Source organism: Miscanthus floridulus, chromosome 16, assembly GCF_019320115.1.
Source record: "Miscanthus floridulus cultivar M001 chromosome 16, ASM1932011v1, whole genome shotgun sequence".
Taxonomy (NCBI): Eukaryota; Viridiplantae; Streptophyta; class Magnoliopsida; order Poales; family Poaceae; genus Miscanthus; species Miscanthus floridulus.
The window spans coordinates 53,362,136-53,385,106 of NC_089595.1; the positions used below are offsets into that span (position 1 = coordinate 53,362,136).

At 46.3% G+C, this 22,971-nt stretch overlaps 1 long non-coding RNA gene across 3 annotated transcripts; it reads left to right on the plus strand.

Moving 5' to 3' along the window:
• Positions 1 to 423: 423 nt before the first annotated feature.
• LOC136513603 (uncharacterized) lies at positions 424 to 3,465 on the plus strand. 3 transcript variants are annotated; one of them, XR_010773394.1, is made up of 6 exons: positions 424 to 668; positions 815 to 850; positions 949 to 1,206; positions 1,543 to 1,598; positions 2,689 to 2,802; positions 3,267 to 3,465. It is a non-coding gene; the product is annotated as an uncharacterized lncRNA (long non-coding RNA). The 3 variants fall into 3 exon arrangements; XR_010773393.1 differs by having other exon boundaries at positions 2,689 to 3,465; XR_010773395.1 differs by lacking the exon at positions 2,689 to 2,802.
• Positions 3,466 to 22,971: the final 19,506 nt, after the last annotated feature.

The following is a 22,971-nucleotide window of genomic DNA, read 5'->3' on the forward strand; positions in this document are numbered from 1 at the left end:
CGTGGGTACCTAGGGTCAGACCGTCCACAGCTAATCCCTGAGCGCATTGTATCTACTTGGTGACGCCGTCTTGACCAAATCCGATGAGTCCAGTATAGAGCCGACCAGTTTAACTGGCGACCTGGGCGATAAAAGTGGAAGCCGACTAGTTTAACTGGTAAATTGGATAGTGAAAATCGAAGCCAACTAGTTTAACTGATGACGACGATAAAAATCGAAGCCGACTAGTTTAAGTGGTGACTAACTTCGAAGAAAGCCATATATACTACAACACGAACACCCATATAGCAATGAATACATTCCAACGGAACGAAACACTGATGTGTTGGCGGTTGAAGGGCTCCCGCCTAAAGTCAAGAGTCGCAAGGGCCGCTCCCGAATCCCCACCTCGAAATTTCCCCATCCCACGTCCATATCCCGGAGCCCACCTCCACAGCTCCGTATCCCACGTCCAATACAATAACTGTTCACCCACGCCTATCAATCTACAAGCCCAGATCCGATCACAGAGAAAAAATGCCTAGACGGCGATTTAGGGTTCATTCGTATGGTTGCGGCTGAGTAGGGGCACGCTTGGCATGCAGCGCCGGCGTGCGCAAGAGCTTGCCAGTGGTGGAGGCTGGCGGTGGCGAAAGGCCATTACATACTGCTAGTTGGTTCGTTGCCAGGTATACCTGCAAATTAAAACAGTATATGCAAGTGTTTCGTTCACCCTTCTCCCTCTCCATCTTGATTTTTTTTTGAACGGAACATCCCACTTCATCTCATGTGCATTTGTTCTCCCGGGTCCCTGATCTATTTCTGTCTTTCTCAGATGGGTCAAGCAGTTGGCTAAATCCATGAGATGCAGGCATGCCCTGATCCACTCAATTTGATTTGATCCCCTATATGATTTTTTTTTATTTTCGTTCATATTTCTAATTGAATAGTAAATTTCTGATTTTCCAGTAAACTACAGGTGGAGCGATGGAAGGCATGGATGTCACGGTGGGCTTGCAGTGGGGATCGATCTACTGGTTGTACTTGATGATTTCTTCTTGACCTTGTTAATTTTGGTTGATTAATAATAAGTAATATGTGGTGATTTCTCCTTAGATGGGAGTCTTCTAGAAGTTGCAGAACTCGTGGAAACAAGGCACACATCTTCTGAACCTTTGGCCCTTTGCAATGTATGCATATTTTCCAAATCACCAAATTATAGAAAAGGTAATCATATTACTGTGTTCAAAGAAAAACCTGATACAACTCAATTTATCTACTATGTTCATGGTTTATAATATTTATTTTCTGCAAAGGTTCATGAAAATATAGAGACCAAACATAATGCATGTACTAGCAAACTACTTTACTGAACAGCAAAACAAATTTATAAAAAGATTTTTTTCGCCAGGCCCATTTTTTATACTTACAGCTTCTTCCATGAACACCATAGTTCACTGTTCCACGGTTTTGGCCGAGCAGCTTAGCTGTGGCATAATAGATGCAGATATCATTGCAGCTACAAATATTTTAGTAATCAGATGGACTACTTTTCTTGTTCAGTGGATCAGAACTGAGGCTTATGCAACCTCTGCAGAACTAACTGTATGTGTGAACTGGTATGCCTTCCATTCTTTCCATAATTATATTCCAAAAAGTTGTAATCCTCTACATGGTACTGTGTAACCTGCAATTGTATTGGCTAGAATAGAGAATCAGCTCTGCTTGAATGTAAAATCTCTGTTGTTAATCTGACCATCTCAGTTGTTCTAGCATCCTCGCACAATGGAGATATGCTCCCCACTCTATATACCCAGTTAATTTCAGAATGGAGTGTTGTTTTAAACATAATTTTTTTGCGAGATACTCTGCAAGAATCTGTTCCATCTGGTAGCACACTAGCTTCCTCAGCATGTGTTGAATAAAATACTAGGCGCTAAATTTATTCTTCACTAATCTTTGAAGTGTAATGGGCTTCCTCTCCAAACATGTTTGCAAATTGCCGTATGATTCCAATGTGCTAAGGTTGAGATATATTCCAACTCTGCAAGCCAAATCATAGTATATTTGTGCAATGGATTGGTGACGGAGGTTAGCATTTGTTAGAGCAGGATGCTGTGCTAGTGTGCTGGTAGTGCCATCAACCATAACTATCCCTCTCCCTACTTTGGATGAGGTTAGATTGTGAATCATGTCCCACCTGTGTGGGATTTTTTTCACCTACCAGTGAATCTCTTGATCAGTAATATTTTAGTTTCTTCTGTTCAGGTGGATCAAGCAAAAATTTTTTTTTGCACCTACTAGCTAAAGTATTAGCTGGTAAAAGTATTTAACTATAGATCGTATCATATTAACCAAATATGATTTTCTCTCTCTGTGAAATTAAGGGCTTGTTTGGCAGGGCTCCTCTCCGGCTCCGGCTCCTCCAGAGGAGCCCTGCCAAACGTTTTCTTGGTGGAGCCGTTTTTCAGTAAAAAACAGAGGAGCCGGAGCCGTTTTGGAGGAGCCACAATTTGTGGCTCCTCCAAAACGGCTCCGGCTCCTCCGGAGGAGCCCCTCGGGAGGAGCCGTGCCAAACAAGCCCTAATTAAGACTTTGGATCAAGGATGTGAACTATGAATTGTACTAGTAGATTGAAGATATGTTTTTTTTGTTACACAGATATCGTTTTTGCATTTGAGCTGATCCACTATTATTCTGTTAATTCAGTATTGTTTGGCAGAACCTACAGAATGTCTGAATGTTATAGAATCATCAGTTTCTGACCATCTATAACCATGGCATCCTTAGTTTAATTGGTACAAGTCAAGAACTTCAGACATGGTATGGTCACTTTAATAACACAATGAAATTGTACAGCGTATATTCAATGTCCATGGTTTTACTCATTTGGCATTTGAGATATTTAAACAACAGAGTTTCTTCTGTGTAGAAGTTTGCATGTACAGTGTACTGTAGATTTTTTTTGTGCTGTTGCAGTCACTAGATTTCAGCTCCTATCTTAAATTTTGATTGCTTTTGAGGGATAATCTTCAGAGTTAAGGGTGGTATGAATTGTACTTCTTGCTACCAGTTTACTAATATTTCATTTTTGGCAATCAGACAATATTTTTTCTTGAACTGTTATAATGCTGTATGGACTGAGATAATATTTTTCTGTTCATCATATGATGCTATGCTCATCATATGATGCTAGTGTGTAAGACATCTCTCTTAAAACTTCATATTATCCTAATTTGATTTTACTTCTAAGTGTCACATTAAAGTAATCCAACTTTCATCTGTAGGTCAAGAAGATAAATGGATTATCACGTCGGTGGAATGCTAGACTAAACTGAAGCTAAGGAAGGAGAAAGGAGGCCTGCTAGCATTCGAAGAGGGATCCCTTTATGTTTATATTTTACTACCATAGGAACTTGTACTATGAACAAAAATTGCGTCATGTATTATGTGGATGGTAGCAGTAGTAATGCAACAAATTCTTGATACATGGCTGTTTATTTCCTATGTGTTGGATGATCATGCATTGCTCATTAAATTGTATTGTTTTATAAATTTATTCATTGTGATATTAATCACAGCATGATTTATTCCTTGCAGCATATATAAGTGTTGCAACAAACTAAATCTATATGTTGCAACAAGCAATAGAAGTCGTTCACCTATGGTTTGTACATACACATATAAGCGTTGCTATAACCCACCATTATGCATTGCAACTTTGCAATGTTTATTAGTACATGTTACCAACACATAAAATAAGTGTTGCAATAGATCCTTGCATCGCCACTTTAGGCAACACATATTCGATGCGTTGGTATAGACCCTACCAACGCATATATGGACTTTTAGCAACATATATTTGCGTTGCAAAAAGGGGGTGTCATGTTGTAGTACGTAAGGCTCACCAAAAGGATATGAGAGCTCAAGACAAAATTTGAAAATTCTTGAGCAGTGAAGTGTACACACTTAAGTGCCAATTGCAATTGTGTCGATGACAGTCATCAGAGCAGAGCATAAGCATCAAGCAATAGATTTGGCGTAGCCAAAACCTCATGAAGCAGAGCCAGTACATGTACCACGAGGTGCAGCGTACACACTATAGTCCCTGAGACTAAGATTAGGTGTAGAATACACTTGGTGTCAGGGTCTTGACGAAAAATTAAGCAGTCCCTAGCGTAGCTGAGAATGCAACTAGTCCCCTGCGTAGCTAAGAATGTAACTAGTCCCCTGCGTAGTTGAGAATGCAACTAGTCCCCAGCATAGCTAAGAATGCATAGCAGTACATTCACTGCAAGGTGAAGTGTACATACTTAGTCCCCGAGCCTGCTAAAAGATAAAGAATGAATCTTATAGCAGGGTCAAAGAATTTTAATGAAAGCTTGCCAATGTCATGTGTCATGTACTTATCAAGACCCTGAACGTGCTGTCCAAGATTAGCACCATGATCCGAACAACATGGAGCAACTTGATAGCACACCAATGAGACGTACTAAAATCCAACCGCCAAAGAAGTCTCCAGCTTAGCTAGCAACAATTGCACGAAGAATCCAAACACTGAGGAGTCTCTAACTTAGCTGGCGAGCCCCAAGCGTAGATGGCGATGAAGCCCAAGCGACGAACAATCTGACCAGCTGGTCGGTGAAGAAGCAAGCACCGAGCAGTCCAACCAACTAGTTCGCGGCGAAGTGAGCACTGAGTAGAAGTGAGCACCGAATAGTCTGACCAACTGGTCGACGATGAAGTCCATGAACCTAGCGGTCTGACCAGTTGATCGGTGGAAAAGTTCGACTGTCAGGTGGTGTGACATCCCAGATGATGATCTTCTTGTCCTTCCCAACTGATCTAGTCCCTGAGCGTAAAAAATAAGCTCGCCGACTGAATGTAGCCCTTGTAAACAGATATGTACATGGCATAAAAATAGGATATATGAAGTCAGCGATGAAGGCAGCGGAGCAAAGTAGATAAACATTAAGTTTTTTAGAGTTTGTTGATATTTTAAATATGAGTAGTTTCCTGCCAGTTGGTTCTGTATCGCGTCACCAACCATGACTAGCCCCAGATTCTATAGCGCGGAATGGTCGGCACCCGTGTACGCGTAAGAAAAAAAGAGTTGCTAGGGAGCTGCTGCTGACTGTCCATAACGCAGAGCGTGGCTTGTGCACGTGTAGGAGCGAAGTCGAGATTAGGGCCGCTTTTGGATGTTGTGAGTAAAAACGTCGCTGGTCAGCGAGGCGGTGCAGTATCTTAAAGATATTACTTTGAAATTTTTAGTTTGGTTTTGGTGAATTGATGAAACCCTAGGTGCTAACCCTTTTTACTCGAAGTGATCATAAGATAGGGTAGCACATTCCATGTGGTGGAGCAAGTGATGATGATCATATTGGTGGTGATGGCCATGGTGATCAAGTGTTCGCACTTGGAAAAGAAGGAGAAAAACAAGAGCTCAAGGAAAAGGTAAAACTTGATATGAGCTTTTGTGTTTTGGTGATCAAGACACCTAGTGGCTATGATCACATTTAGGATAGATAGCTGTACTATTAAGAGGGGTAAAACTCGTATCGAAATGTGGTTATCAAAGTGCCACTAGATGTTCTAACTCATTTTATATACATTTAGATTCTAGTGAGTGCTAACACTCTTGAAAATATTTGTGAAAACAAGCTAACACACGTGCATAAAGTGTTACACTTGGTGGTTAGCACATTTGAGCAAGGGTGGTGAAGTTGGTGAAGTCGAGGGGCTGTTTTCCATTGATCGGACGCTACACCGGACTCAGCACCGGTGTGTCCGGTCAGTGGTGCAGTCAAGAGCGCGACGTCGGTCTCTGGCCCAACGCTGAACAGTAAAAGTGACCAGACTCACAGGGCATGCGTCCAATCAGGTGGTGACGTATGCTGACGCAAGCAGTTGGGCGATGCAGCAAAGATCGAACACACCAGCGCGTCCGGTCATGCGTGACCTGATGCGTCCGGTCGTGTTTTTGCCGCTCGGGAACCTTAGTGGAAACGACCTAACTCTGATTGGAGCAGCGTCTGGTGAAGTGAGCGGTGCGTCCGGTCAGCTCTTAGTGGATCAGGCGCACACATAGGCATTCTGTGCACTGGCGCGTCCGGTCTTGTTGATCGCTACGTCTGGTCGCCACTTAACATGAGCACGGGAGATTCTAGCCGTTGGAGATCAACGATCACAGTTAAACCATAGTGACACGTGGAGGAGATCCAACGACCGGATGCTGGAGGCGTGCGTCCGGTCACCTCTGACTAGAGCATTCGGTCGCCTTGTGGAGGCAGACAGTGAGAGCCTAACCGCTCTATTTTGTGGGGGCATCTACTTAAGACCCATGGCCGGCTCTAGCTCAGACTCTTGGCCATTTTCATTAACATAGCAACCTAGTGAGCTAAGTCAAAGCCTTTCCACTCATCTCCATCATTGATTTATCATCTTTGTGAGATTGACAGTGAATTCAAGTGTATTGCTTGAGTAATTGCACCTAGAGGCACTTGGTGATTGTGTTTTGCTGTGGATTTCATGTGTTTGTCTTGGTGGTTGCCGCCACCTAGACGGTTTGGTGCAGCGAGGATCGTCGATCAGAGGAAGGTGCTTGTCTCCGGCTCCGATCATGGTGATTGTGAGGGGTTATTGACCTTTTCTTGGCGGAGAGCCAATAGGTACTTTAGTGGATTACTCATGACTTGTGGATCCTGATCTTGTGCAGGTTGTGGGGCACTCGATTGCTGGTTAGGCGTGTGATGCCTATTTGCGTGTGAACCTTCAAGTGAGTGAATCGTCACAACGGGGGCTAGCTTGCCGGCAAGCAAGTGAATCTTAGTGAAAAATCTTGTGTCATCATTGTCTCCGAGGATTTCTATGATTGATTGATTGTCACTTGCCATGGCGGAATATCTTCACTACCTCACCCTTGTACTTACTTTCTTAGTGTCGCTAAGCTCTTTAGTGTAATTAGTTTTGAGAGCTAGCTTGTGTCTTGTCTAGTGGTTAATGGGACTTTTTAGTTAGTCTTTGAGAGCTCACAAACTTAGTGGTAGTGACATATCCTCTTATGTGAAATAGAGATCATACCAACTAGAATTGTGGATAGGAGACTTACATTTTTAGTAGGCTAGCGCAACACTTGCTTCGCCATTTAATTGACTAACCACTTGGCTTAAGTGTTGTAGATTTTTTCATAGGCTATTCACCCCCTCTAGTCATTAGAACCTTTTATACGTATGGAGAACAAATGGAGTATCTCGGAGACATAAGTTATGGAGAATAAATGGAGAAATAATAATTAGAGAAACACCGAGGCGAAAACTTTATTAAAAGCACATATATGAAGGGTAGTTTAGTTTTGGTCAGAACGTCTGGTTGGCGGCAAAATTGCCCGATCCTTGAGCTTTGTAGCATGTCGTCATGGCGGCAGTCATGGTCATCATAATGTCGTTCTTCGCGGCGATCATCATTGCGACGTGATAGGCTGTCGGAGCGAGTAGTCTAGGCGGCATTGTCCTTATATTACTGATCAGTCTTTGGCAGATCAGATTCGGTGAGATTGTTGATGTTGCCGTATTCGATATGGTTAGAGAAGCGATGCTGCATGACACTTTGATAGATGGTCGAGCAGAGTAGTCAGTGTGTCATAAAGACGTAGTCGGACGAGTGCGCAGAGTCGTAGTCGAACCGGGTTTAATTAGAGCGCGTGTAATCAAGATCTGCGTTGGCCGTGCAAAGGCTGGAGCCGTACAGACGTGCGTAGTGTGAGACATGGCCTGACGGGGCCCACTGAGAAGTCGTCAAAGCTGGAAGACGCCCTGTGGACACGGCCGTGCCTATTGGTGCACGCCACCGGCTACTTCTATCCGATTTCGTCGATGGGGATTTTTCTCTCTCCAATGTGCTATAGGCACGGTTTTCATTAAGCAGAAGTAGAGTTTTACAAATTAAAGTAAGAATGGTAAATTTTTATTACTGAGCCAAAGACTAACAGAGATCACATAGTTGTGATTTACAAGAGAAAAAAAACTTAGCGACCAAGTGAAGGATCAAGCCCCCTGGAGACCCTGAGCTCAAAGGCTAAACGGGTAAAGAGCATCATCCTCGAAGCCAGTGAGGTTTAGCTCCATGGCAACCGGATCAAAGCCTGGAGCGAAGAGCGCCTGAAGGGCCTCTATTTTGGAGGGCGACAACGGCGCAGTGAAGAGGGCCTTGAGACTGTCCAAAGCCACAGGGTCTGGACCCTGCGGCCTATCTGTGATCCCTAGCTTTTGCTTGAGCACATTTTATGCTTGGAGAGTCGAGTTGGAGGCCTTGGTCTTAGCTGCCAGCCTCCCACTCCGACGCACCACCCTTGAAGGTGTCTTGGACTTTCTCAGCCTTGGCGTGCTGAGCAACGGTGTGTCGAGCGGGATGCATACCCGCGCCTCCAATTGTGCCAATAGGGACTGGCCCTCGAAACGGGCGGCGCCGCGTTGTCAGCGCCAGGATGGCCAACCCGCGTTGGCGTAGAAAAGGCCGCCTGATCCGCAACGCCGTGCTGTCCCATCGTTGGTGGCGTGACTTGCGGCATCTCTAGCTTAGGCGACAATGATGGCGAAACCGTCATTAGGAAGGCGCCCGCTGGAGTAGTGGGGTAGCAGGGCGTTGTTGGTCCTACTGGCTGTGTCATGACGAGCGAGGCGGTGAGCTCCTCCAACATCGGGTCAATCCACGTGGGAGGCCCTGCGCCCACACAGGGTTCCAAGACCAGCAGGTCTGGCTTAGGAAAGCAGGCAGCAGCAGTGGTAGAAGCTTCACCTGGCGCCATCGGAGCAGCCCGTGCCAACCTCCCTAGACGCCTTCGTCATTGGTGTCGCTGGCCGTTGTTGGCAGTAACGACGCTGTTCGGCACGGTCTCACCAGTGCCACTTGAAGCACCGTGGTCTGCTGCCCGAGCAACGGAGCTACTGGTGGGGTCATAGTGACCCTCCCTGGTAGCACAGCCAGCTAGTGCAGTGGTTTCCGATGCCGTAGCGTTGCCGGTGGCCTTGCCGCGGTCGGCTACACCATCATCGTGGATGTTGGTGTTGTGTAGCACCAGCTGTGTCCGACGTCTCGTTCACCGCCGCTTCATTCGCCGCTGCCGTCCCCGCCTTCGGCCGATAGACGCTGGAGCAGACAACGCAGGTGCGGCTGTACCTGCCTCCATCGGACCACCGTTGGTAGGTGGCCAAGTGACCGGTGTAAGGTCTCAGGCATCTCGGCAGCAGACGGCAGGTGGCAACCATGTGGGTGTATGACAGGCAGTTGAGGCACCTGTCGTGTAGCACGTCTTGGAGGCGGCGACGTCGATGACACCATCCTCGGAGGTCATCACCAACAAACTGCTGAACATGACCATGGTACTACGAGGCTGAGACGCCCAACACCTCTTGCCACCCATCATGATCCGTGTGAGGAGGCCCTTTAGTAGGGGCCAAGCCGACTGTGCAGTAACCCCACCGCATCCGCTGGAGATGCCTTGCGTGGTGGGTGCGACGATGGGGTGTGCCGGGCGCTGGGCCTGACGTGTTGGCACATCGGCGTCAGGTGCGGTGGACCCACGGCGAGGACCAAGCCACTGGTGCACCGAAATCCGCTCCACAGCCTGGGTCTCCGTCGCAGGAACGGAGCGATGAGTCCCAGGGCCGGCGTTCGGCCTCGTGCGGCTTGGTCGACGATGCCCATGCATAGAAGCCTCGTTCGCGGCTGATCGACTAGGCCTGTGCCGCCTTCCCTTGCTCCTATGCCTGTGCTTGCGGCTCCCAAGATCCGCATCGGGTGTGGAGAAGCGGCGCTGGTGGGTTTCGGGGACTCGCTTTCCGAGTCTCAAGTGAGCCAGCACACGACGGGCCATGCTAGAGCCACCCGCAATCCTCTCCCCATGGGAAGGAGCACCACGGGGATCGCGTTGCTGCCTCCTGTGACGAGACCGCAAGGAGCACCTAGCGAGCGTGCGACCACCACCAGGACTGCCCCCTAGAGCGGGAGCCTGGGACGGCACCGGCTCCCTAACCGGAGAAGGTCCTAGCAGCAATGGCCTACGGACCGTGTCGAGGTAGGGAGTTGGTGAGGCCATCGGCGTGGGCTCGTCGTCATAGTCAACGTAGAAGCCATTGTCTGCCCACCAGCAGAACTTGGAGTAGCCCTCTGAGGCACCGCTGGGGTAGAAGGGTGCGGCGTCGGGAGAGAGGGGCAAACCATGGTGGCTGGAGGTGGAGCAGGGCACTGGATCCACCGGCGGGCCCAGGATCCACTGATGCCCAAATTCACGAGTTGCACGAGATGCTGCCAGTGGCGGCGGCGGGCCACAGTGCTGGGGAGCAGCCCATGGAGGTGGAGAGGCACCTAGAGGCGGGGATGGGTGATGAGGACATGACACCCATGCATATGACCATGTTTGGCGCATGGTATGGAGGGTTACGAGGCCAGAAAGGGTGTCCAAGTCAATAAGGAGGCCCAAAGCTAATTCGGTTCGAGTCCCCGAGGTGGAGGCCCAAAGCAACTCAAGTTCGAGTCTGCCTCGGCCTACAGGACCAGTCTGCCTTAAACTGGTCACCCAGGATGCATCCGGACTCCATTTTTGACGATCCACATATGGATGGAAAGCTAATTTGATAAGGAAGCCAATCCAAGTGGTCTCACATAAAAAGCTCTTCGGAATCAATGGGAATCGTCGAAACAAGTCAGTGTCTAGAATGTGCCAGGGTGCTGCGACACCGTCTTTTGGTCCGTTGGACCGTGTATCGTGTTTGGGCCCATTAGGGGGCGCGTCCAGGGTAGGCAACGACCCTAAGACCTTTATAATCATACGCTACCGCCGTCATTAGGTTTTGGGTTTTACTTAGATTATTCTGTCAAGAACAGTTTCGCCGTTCATCGTATTGTGAGACCCCAACTTTGAGAGATTAATCATTCATCTGCAATTTGGTTGTGTTCTTTCTTGTTCTTGCTTGTGTTTTTCGTTGCGCAGGCGGGGATTAGCCTTTTTGGCGAGGTCAACCTGGCCTGAGACTCGGTTGATAACCAGATGAGCTGTGGTGCTAAGATTGTAGGGTTCGATCTTTCAATCTGAAGCCGGATCGGTGTGTCATTCTCCGCCACAATGATAGTTACCACCACCTGACGGAAGATCGGGATCCCCATTTTCATTAAGTGGTATCAGAGCACTTAATGGAAACGAGGATCCCGATCTTCCGTCAGGTGGTGGTAACTATCATTGTGGCGGAGAATCACACACCGATCCGCCTTCAGATCGAAAGATCGAACCCTGTAATCTTAGCACCACAACTCCTCTGGTTATCAATCGAGTCTCGGGCCAGGTTGACCTCGCCAAGAAGGCTCATCCCTGCCTGCGCAATAAAAAACACAAGCAAGAACAAGAAAGAACACAGCCAAATTGCAGATGAATGATTAACCTCTCAAAGTTGGGGTCTCACAAACCGATGAACGGCGAAACTGTTCTTGACAGAATAATCTAAGCAAAACCCAAAACCTAATAACGGCGGCGGCGTATGATTATAAAGGTCTTAGGGTCGTCGCCTACCCTGGACGCGCCCCCTAATGGGCTCAAACATGATACACAGTCCAACGGACCAAAAGACGGTGTTGCAGCACCCTGGTAGATTCTGGACGCTGACTTGTTTCGACGATTCCTGTTGATTCCGAAGAGCTTTTGATCCGAGACCACTTGGATTGGCTTTCTTATCAAATTAGCTTTCCATCCATATGTGGATCGTCGAAAACGGAGTCCGGATGCATCCTGTGTGACCAGTTTAAGGAAGACTGGTCCTGGAGGCTGAGGCAGACTCGAACTTGAGTTGCTTTGGGCCTCCACCTCGGAGACTCGAACCGAATTAGCCTTGGACCTCCTTATTGACTTGGACACCCTTGCTGGCCTCGTAACCCTCCATACCATACGCCAAACATGATCATATGCATGGGTGTCATGTCTTCATCAATGGGGCCTCCAGATCTGGCTCCGCCGGCGGTGGGAATGGCGTGGCGGCTAGTGGCAGCGGCCGCGCACGTGCCGTCCCCCGCGCGCGGCTGGGCAGGGGAGGGGAGGGGGGCCGAGGGGAGGGGAGGGGGAGGCGGCCACCGGCGCCGGCGGCGGTGTCGCGGGGGTGGCCGCCAGGGGCAGGCAGAGGAGAGTCACAAGGGGTTACTTTCGCCGATGGAGATCGTGTAGGTGAATGTGTCGACCCTGTGTTTGAGTCGGGTTTCGCTATCTTGGCTATTAGCTTGCATGGCTTGCTGGATACGTCCGTCGGCTTGGAGTCCAGAATTTGTGCAAGGTAACAACTTCGACCGGCCTGATCTTCTTGACTTCGAGTCGATCTCAGCAAAAAAAACCTAGTGCAGACAGGATTGATCGGTTCGGCTTCTGGAGAATAGACGTCGCTTTCCCGGTTGGTGCTTGCCGATTTGAACTTGCCATCTGTTAGGCCACACCTTCCCATCGTGCATGAACACACGCAAATCTTGGTAGCCTTGCTTTCTGCCTTAATTCTCGTGCAGCCGAGATCAGCCTTGACTGAACGCCGAGGGAGATGCCGAGTCGCCGAGCAGTGTCCAGCACGGAACAGAAAATTCCGAGCAGTAGAATGATCCTCGGGAACACGTTGAATTCGACATCGAGTCTCGTCAGGTTGTCGGAGGACGCCGCGACGACACTGAAGATGAATCGCTGATCCTGGTGATGATCTTTACGTAGTCGAGGAAATTGGGGCTGATCCGCAGCAGCAGTGTTTCATGCGCACATGTATAAATTCGTGCACAATGTTTCATGCGCACATGTATAAATTCGTGCACAACTTGGTAGGCTGTACGTGATGCATGCACACGTACACGCACAATTGGCTTGCATGCCTTTTTCAATCTCGCTTCTCCCTTATTGGCTTGCGGTCAACAGAAAGAAACAGGCATAACTAGCACGTACGTGCCGCCGCTCGGTGCCACCGTCGAAGCGCAGAAACCGGAGCTCCACGTCATGTGACTTGAGATCGGATCAAGCACAAATTTGGACTTGTACGCACCCGCTGACAGCAGGTACGTGGTCCCGAGGGCTGGCGACTCCGTCTAGCTTCCGCGATAATCTCCGGTGGCTTCACACCGAATCAATCATAGATTGACGAAGAACATTGATGAAAACTGCCATTTGGCTTGCCGGAGGATCAGCACGCATACCTCTACCTAGCGCGTAAACTGTCGACTAAACATACTCGGCAGTCCACCGAGGAGGCTACCCACGATGATAGATTGATCGGAGAGGTGTGCGTGAACATGAACTAGATGTTGAGAGAGACAAAAGATTAGACAGACTCAGACCGTCACCTTGACGTAATACTCTAATCCTATGTTCTGTCGGTTTGTATTGGCCATTGTATGATATGAGATGTGTTTTGAGAGGGGCCTCTACCCGCCTTATATAGCCCAGGGTAGGGTTACATGCCAATCAGGTCTAAGTCTAATCGGATGACTGATAATCTTTACATGGAATCATACATTCGGGATATCCTAACTGATTCTATACGATCTTTAGGATGTCGCCGAGATGTCTTACGGGCGGCATAGGCCGAGCAATGTTGTGCGCCACAATCCTTCATCTTGTGGGCTAGACAGCCCTAGTTGGTGCGGTCCATGTGTATCGCCATGTGTACCTAGGGTCAGATCCACCACAGAAATGTCCGCAACAAGCTGCCGCCGGGAGGAATGGCAGCTATAGATGCGCAAGTTGACCACCTGATGAGGTGGGCGTCTGAGATGTTGCCCCCAGAAAATGCTTGACCTTATACAGGGTTAGTTCCCTGGATACAAATGGCAGGGTGCTCTGGGCAAGTGGTTCTTCACAGCATATTGCGATGACAAGATGGTCCTGCAATATGAGCTCGCTTTCATTGGGACCGATTGGTGGACGCGATTCGTCGACAAGCTCGTTGTACCGCGCTTGGTGTCCCGGTTCGTTGCCATTAGTGTTGTCCCGCCGAACGAAGGGTACAAGTAAATAACCAAATATAACACCGGGGCTAAGGGTCAAATTGGTAATTTTTCTTACATCCCACCCCCCGGGGGCCCAGGTATCATATACGCCGCCAAAATAAAGAGCCTTGAGTACTAGAAGAAAAGCACCTAGACCTAACAAAATTAAGTGAATACCCAAAATTGTAGTCATTTTATTTCTATCTTTCCATACATAACCAAAGAATGGAAAAGATTCTTCAAGAGTCTCGGGTCCCAGAAGCGCGTGATAAATGCCACCGAAGCCTAAGACTGCGGAGGAAATTAAGTGAAGTACTCCGGATACAAAGTAAGGAAAAGTATCTCCTCTAACACTACCCTTTGGGTGCCTATCTCAAGATTCATGCCAACAAGATTTGTAATATTTATGACAAACATATGCATCTACAACCACCCTTTCAAAATCTTTATGAACAGAAAGTTTGAGGGTGTTGAAGATCTCGTGTGTGGCAATGTTGGAAAGACCGATTGATTCAGGAGATTTCTCTTGTGAGCATGGATTTGATGAGGTGTTCATAAAATAACTTCCATGCTCATTGATGTCATCTTCCTTTTCAAGCTCCAGAGGTGTTTCTTCATGAATGTCTATAGGCGAAAACATTGTCTCCATCATTCCATGCCTATGACATCATTGGTTGTTTTTTGTCCAAGATTTCCCATGGATTGGTGGCTCTTGGGTTGATCTCGCCTGAGGCCTCCTCCAAACTTAGATGAGTCTTGTTTATTAAAGAGATTGATATAAGCTCACCGTTTAGATCTAAGCCAAGTTTGGATTCTACCCATAAGGCTTTGTTCTTGTCCATCCATTCTTTAGCAACGACATATAAGTTCTTAATACATTCTAGCCATTGTCGTTGCTCTTCTTGGTCATCCTTGTGGCCTTCATGACTCCTATACTTTGGGTGTCTTGATGGATTTCTAGGATTATCATGAGTTTCAGGAGAAAGAGCATAAGAAGAATTATCGGGGTCAAAGATGGGTTTGAATGAGACATCTAATGTGGACGTATAAGGGGAGAAGATAGGAATTGCTTCTAAATGACTTGGCTCTCCTTCTATGGATTCACTAGACATGCTATCCTCGAATTCTTCCTAATGTCCTACATGGGAATAAGGACGCTTTCTAAGAGATCCCTTCTTGAGAGGAATTGAATTATATTCGCTCGAAGGTCTCTTATGGAACTGAAAGTTTAAGCTTTTCCCAAAATCATCAAAAAGATCATCCTCACAAGAAATTTCAAAGGGTTGAATTTATTCTTCCTTTGGAGGATTTGGATTTTAGGGTATAGATGGTTTGTGATTGATAGCTAAACCTTAGGATTGAAGTGGTTGTGATTTGGTTATCAAAACTTCCTCTTCTTGTTCGGGACATGAGTCCTTCACTTTCTTGAGGAGTTTATTATGATTGCTAGTGCAGGGAGTTTTTCCACTAATCTTACCAAGCATAGACCTTGCTTCACTAGCAGAAAGATGAAGGAAAGTTCCTCTAGAGGCTGCATCAAGGGATTCCATGGAATCCTTGCTAAGACCCATGTAAAAATATTGATGGAGCATTTGGTCTAGAATAGCAAAGTCCAGGCTAGTGATGATGAGGTCATTAAAATGATCCCATGATGTGCCAAGAGATTCTTCTTCTTATTGTCTAAAATTTAGAACCTCTTTTCGAAGTCTAACCACTTTAGAGATAGAAAAGAAATGTAAACAAAATTTAGAGCATAGTATTTTGTAATCTCCTTGCATACTTCCTACGGTTTGACTGTACCATTGTTTAGCTCTTCCCGTCAAAGAGAACGGAAACAACTTCCATCTTAAGGTTTTGTCACACATGACAATGATATGCAAGCATGCATAGGTCTGTTCAAACTCTTTTAGGTGTGAGTATGGGTTTTCATCGCCTTCTCCTGAGAAGGATTGTTCCTAAATTAATTTTATAAAACACGGGCGCAGCTTACAACCAGGTGTACGGATAGGCTCTATAGATTTTGGTGGCTCTAGGTGCACGCTCGTAGGTGCAGCGTATAGGTAGATAGGAGTGGAATCCATAATGAAAGAAAAAGAATAAAATAAAAGAAAGAATAAAAGATAAAAGGTTAAGCTAGGCTCGTAGTTAATTCAACAACCATTTCTCCGACAATGGCGCCAGAAAGTTTGTTGGTATATTTAACACACATAGATAAATCTGCAAATACACGGATACCGCTATAGCTTTCACCTGGAAGTATTCCAAGTATCGTATCCATAGGGAAACGTGTGAGACTAACTATGATCTAACTCAACTGGGGGTAGCAATAAGGTTAAGATAAATAGGAGCATAGAGAGGAAAACTACGGTTTTCTAGTTCTGACTTGGGTAAGCTATGTCTTCTACTTTTAACTGGGGAGATTACTTAAGGAAAGACACTAGTAGAGGATGCTTCCCATAGTAAGCGTGTTCTACTTGCCCTACAAACGGGAGGTGGACTACAGAGGATTCAACGAGGCTATAAGATTCATCCTCGCGAGCTACCACATCCAGAATGCAGGATGCATCCACAAGTAACTAGAGTCTAAGCACCATGCTTACACTACAATTACTACTTTACTCTTCCCGAATATAGAATAAAGAACTCAAACAAGTTGTGAACCTGATGAATAATATAAACAAGAAGCTTACTTGAATCAGAAGTTGATTACTAGAGAAATCTTAGAGGCAAGCTCAAATAGAACTTCAATCTGACAAGGTACAAGCCGTAGAGAGAGCACCGATAGGCCGACATCTCCTCCAAACTCCTCCCTCACTCTCCATCTCACTATTATTTACAAGACTACATCCTCTGAAGGACTAATCTTCTCTTGATAGCTGACTTTGATCCTGAAGATATGAATTAGGGTTTTAGGGATCTGCTGATGGAGGGGGGTAGGGGTTGATATATATAGGCCAAACCGTTAATCCTGAGCCCTAGGATCAAACTGACTTGAATAAACGACGAAGATTGGATCTCAATGTCGGTGAGAAACCGACTTTCAAAGCAGAGGCGGACTGGTGGGACCCATAGGCCAAATGCCCTATAGGTGGGACCGGCTAGCCCCACATGGCAGCCCCTCAGGGTCTACTTCGGTGGAGAGCCTCCTAGAGTCTTCTAGAATCTTCCCACATTATTTACGCGGTAAAATTCCGTAATTTTCTTTGACAAATATGTCCCCCTTGACAGTTTTCTAGATAAACCCAGCTGAAAACACAGATTTACCAAAACTCATGGAATTTATTAGTTTAAACCCTTATACCTATGTGTTGGTGATGGAATTAAGTATAAATGCATGTTATGTTGATAGTTTATAATTAGTGTTAGTGACCGTGAACACTGCCTCATGAGGTAAACCTGAACTCTGCTTATGTTTGACTATAGAATACTAGCATTAGCAAGCTCATGCATCTTGGTCATTGTACATGCCCCGAGAGGCTCTGTATGTGCCCCCATGGTGGCTTACACCTCGACCTGAGAGGGCAAAGAAGGTGGATCACCTACCTCATCAGGACCTCAAGCTGGCACAGGTATCTTGGGCATTGGAGAAGCCCTAAGAGGCTCTATATGTGCCTCTGTGGTGGCTTGCACCTCAACCTGATGGGGTGAAGAAGGTGGATCACCTGCCTGATTAAGACCTGAAGCTGAACTTTGCTTATATAGCATCACAATTGGTAACTATGTATGGACAGTTGTATTATCAGGATTAGTTAGATAACCAGCAATGCAGATGATCTGACTACCACATTGCAACTGAAAGCATTTAAAAGTCAAGGGCCTTAAACCTTATGGCACTATACAGTTCGCTAAGGCAACCGGAGAACACATTGCACGTCATATTAATTTTTGGCCTTGTTGGTTGATGGTCTCACAAAAAGCAGATGATTGCTGGTTGATTTGCTCTTTCAGAAGGACCACACTCCGCGCTTGCTTATCCATTCTTGCTTTCAAATGCCTCTCTTGTCATTTCATATGCTTCTAGTTTTCTTTCTGGCCGACAACTAGCCTAGCAAGTATCTATCCGATCTCTGACGGTTATTGAACGAACACTAGAGGAGGTGCCTACTTGGCTAACATCTTTGTAGTAGGCAGAACATCGACCATCTCTTTGTCAGCCACACCACCAGAGGACAACCCTCCCTCATCATGGTTGTCTGACATAGGGTCATAGTAGTCACTATCATCAGAGTCTGAATCTTGCATTCGTATATTCAAGATTCCTCCAATCCTAGACTAGTGCTCTGGGTGCTCTAGGGATGCATCCACCATTTTGTGTCTTTCTCTATCTTGCATGGGTAATAGCTGTTGAGCGGACCTAAGGGCACACTATCCATGACGATGATCGTCTAGACTTGCTGGCATGTAGGTCATAACCTCGCAGGTGGACTCGTTGTACAATGGCCCATTCCGTTCAGAGTCAATCATGCGTAGTAGATAGCTGATGATGTGAGGGTACATGTGCTGTTGTCCAATACTAATAGCATGAGCTATCACATCCTTGATCTTAGATAGGAAAAAGCATAAGAAGTCAAATTGCTTGCCTCTCCATATTGATAGTAGTAGCCACTACTACAAGCTGGTCAATGACTCCCTGTTGCTGCCACGAGACAGGACTATCTTCCTTAGAGCCATGTGTAGAACGTAAACCTCTGGATGCAGTCTGTCCGGTGTACGCAAGGAGCCATCAGCGAAGGGCTCCATGAAGAGCGGCCAAATCTCGTGGTCTTTAGGAAAAGTACCTCCAGCCCTCCTACGACATGGAGGAAGAGCATCTCCATAGACTATCTAGTGGAACTTCTTGTCTGAAGTGTCAACCCTGAGGAGTTCCTGCAGGCGGTCATAGTACAATCACTCTGGCCGACCATCGACCATAAAACCAATGAAGTCATGCTCTAGATGAATCTACACTATTGCATAGAACTGACACACCCAACTTATCATAATTCGATCAACCTCACTGAAAAGGTGAACGAAGCCCGTGAACCGTTGAAAGAGGGGCCGGATGGGGATACTCGCTGCTCTCTCAAGCTCATCCCAACCAAGTATCCTTTGGTCTGCTACTGTTGTCCCTCTAGCATGGTAGCTCCTAAAGAAACTCTCCTAAGTCATAGTCTAGAACTCTTTTTTTTTGTGCCAGGCTCTTTGACTAGTGGAATCCAGAACTCAATATCTCAGAACCTGATGTTTCGTATCTTCTTTGAGCTGAAATACCGAAAGTCATAGAACTAAACCTCTTTCTTTCTCTCAATAGTACTACTCCTCATACCACCATTGGCAGACATCAAACTTCCTCAACTGCTCCTCGTACCACCATTGGTAGACATCAAATTACCTCCTCGACTACTCCTTGTACACCAATTCTAGCACACATCAAACCTCCATGAGTCCAAGCGCACCGATGAGCAACTGCAGATTGGATCTAGGAAGGTGCAAAGCGACTGGTCTAGTTTTTGGAGTGGAGCTCGGTCATGAGCTGTAATTGTTCCTTAGTGAGATCCTTCTCCCTTAGTTCCATTTCAGCACTCTCCTCATGCTTCTACTATCGGCAGGCTAGTTGAGTCCACCTGTGGGAATTCACAGACTCTAGGGCTAGCATAGCTTTGGTTGCTTCTTCCTCTGCTTCTCGGATACTATGCGCTTAACTCTGCCTCTTCCTAGGCGATGGTGGTGCTTGTTCCTCTACTTCTAGGAGACTGCGAGCCTTCCTCTAGCTCTTTCTAGGCTATGGTGGTGCCTGTTCCTCTGCTTCTCAAAGAATGTTTGCCTGTCTCTAGCTCTTTTAGCGATGTGGTAGTTCTGTCTGCTTTACTTTAACTCGTGCCATCTGCAACAATCAGAAAAAATTACACATGTGCTTCATCAAACACCAAACATTAATGAAGAATAAAAAAGAGGAGATCACAGATGGCCTCACTGTGCCAAGGCGAGAAGGCGATCTTGACCAGCTTGCTCGTAGGAGGAGTGGCGTGCTGACAGATGGCGGTGTGGTAGACCGCCATGGTGTGGAAGGATGTAGGCAAGAGGTTTTGGTGTGCAGGGGGAGGGGGTGGGGGAGTGGAGGGGGAGGCGACACAGGGTGGGTGGCGCCGGACATGGCGAATGATGATGGAAACAACGCGCAAAAGAGGAAAAGTTGGGTACTGAGAGAATACCTTTAGCAGCAGACTTTCCCACGTGCCGCGTAATTGCATCACCAACACATAAACGCTGTCAAGGAGTCACTATCCACTGAAACTTGGGGGGGGGGTCCACCAAAACTTGGGGGATTAATGTTGGTCATCCAACGGTTACTACACATAGTAGTGTATTATATATCATCATCATGATTATCATTATATATAAAATTCGGTCTCTACTCACCAGACGGGGCGGTGATCTGCCCGTGCAAAAATTTGATTTCGAGTGAAAATGAAATCCCCGCGCCCAGCAGTGCCGCGAACACGCACCTAAAAATTAGATCTTTCTCTTTTGCCCTCCTCACAGAAATTGGTTTACCATGCCATCAATTTCAGATAAGGGTATTTTTATTATTGTGATGACCACATAAAAGCATGGAGTTGTTGTCTCTGGCTCCATCGCCATTCTCTAGCTAGACCAGCCGCACCATATCTCCTATAGCTCCAAAGCCTAGCCCCCCTCTGCCACCTAATCCAAACCCTAGCTAGGTGCATCTGCACAGCAGCTTGACTCCCTCTGCACTCTCTAGCCACACCCTCTATCATACCTTTCTAAACCCTTGTCGGAGCCAGAGTCGGATCCGATCCCCTTCGTCGATAGTAGGTCCGCTGGGTGGTACAGGTCAGATCTGGACCCTATTTTGGCACTTGTCATGACTGAGCCACAGCGTCATCGTTGATGACCTCCACACTGGATCTGCTACCCCTTCATTGATGCCGACCGCACCACTTCCATGACTAGGATGACAAGAGGGCCGTGCCGATGACACAGCATAGCCAGGAAAAAGAAAGAGGTACCCAAATTCCTTTTAGGCCTTCTTTGGATGCATGTATATCCACTTCAATCCACATGTGTTGGAGTGAATTGGAATGGAACTTAGTTTAATTCTACTCCAATCCACTTCAACACTGTGGATCAAGATGAATACATGCGCATCCAAACAACGCCTTATGATGCATGCTGTATTCTAGTGGTTGAACCTAGGACATGTAGATAGTGATGGGGTTACATGTTTGTTAGTTGATTGTAGTTCACATGCGCTTTATTCGAGTAATAGTTTCCATATAAGTTGTAGTTCACATGTTTTTTATTCAAGTAGTGGCTTCCATATAAGCTATAGTTTGGGCACCTAATTTGCATGCTCCTGCTCTATTTTGTTGACATTCATTACAAGGTTAACTCAATAATTTCCTTTGTAATCTACATGTTGACATCTGAAATATCTCCCTAAAGCAGGGGAGCGTGTTTAGGGATATGGTGACACATATAGATTTAGAAGAGTCAGTACCCCTTGCAATTGAGGTGCTTGTTCTATCTTGTCATGTTGGGATGGGAGGGGGTTTGGTTTAGGTAGCACTGCAATTCAATTTTTTGTTGTGTGGATAGCAATGCAATTTTTACATGCTTTCCGCTTAAGTTTGTTTCTCCAATTTTAGGCTATGGATAGAATAAACCATAGAGAAGTCCCAACCAGTAGGGCAAAAGGCAGCACCAATATGGGTCCTAGGGGATGGCAATCCAAGAGAGTGAAGCCAACTAGTCTAGTAGAGTTGCAGCATCTTGGAGTTCCAACTATGTCCAAAAGTTAGCACGCACAAGACAAACAAAGCCTTGTGAGGGATTGGTCATGTGAAGATGACCTTAGCAATGCCGAAGAGATGACTCGACCTCCCCACCCGTAGAATGACCAATCTTGCGAAGTTCGGTATTACCTTAGACATCTCTATAAAATCAAGTCACACTATTTGATATCCATTTTACTTTTTCTAACAATCTGAATGTATGAAAACTGTGTATTACTGTTGTAGAGAAGAGAGAGGAAGTCAAGGCAAACAACTAAGGGAGTGTGGCTTCACAAAACCACCCAATCAATGGGAACAAGGATGCCCATCTCGGTTGTCAAGGGGAATAAAAGGCTACATGATCCATTGCAAGCTGCCAAGTTTGCCTCAGAGGCAGGTGTAGTAATTAGGTCTCAAGTACCAATTTTCCCGCACTAGAAACATTACAAGCGACGGATCGAACATCTCAATGAATTTGTGGCCTAGCTATCTGTAAGTATGTATATCCTCTATTGACATTCAACTCTGCCTTGAGCAACTTAGTAATGGATTTAATTTGCATTCACACTTCTGTAGTTGAGGCTGGCCATTGACGGCAATGATGAAGCAACAAAAGAAGCATGCACGAGTGTATTCCAGTCTGTTTATCAGCAGACACAATACAAATTCAAGCGATCCTACTTCAATAGTGTCCCCGCTGATCAAATCAAAAAGACCTCTCCCATGTCTTGCATGAATGATGCACAGTGGTGTGCACTTGTCCAAAAGTGGTCAAGTTTTGAGAACAAGGTGTGTGTGAACTCATTTATTTCTTATCTAGTCTTTATGTGGTCTACTTGTGCTATAGTCTAACACAATTGTGGCTATAGGCAGTCTCAGAGCAAAACAAGCGAAACCATGCAAAAGTCAAGTACCACCAGGTTGCAGGATGTCGCTCCTATGTTGCCCACCTACAAGCATATGTAAGTGATGGTTGTGTTACTCTTTTTATATCAAATATGCAATGCCTTTTGTGTCAATAGAAAGGCATGTGGAATTTTAACAAAAGGTCAAAAATAGGAAGGACTTAGGACATGATGAAGAAGTGCTTGATGAAGAACATGATCGACCTCATGAAGATGTTGATGCAGTGGGAATCTTCAACAACTTCCATGCCAGTAGCAACATGAGACTGAGCGATGCTGCAAGAGAAATAGTGGTAAGTACTTTCATTTGC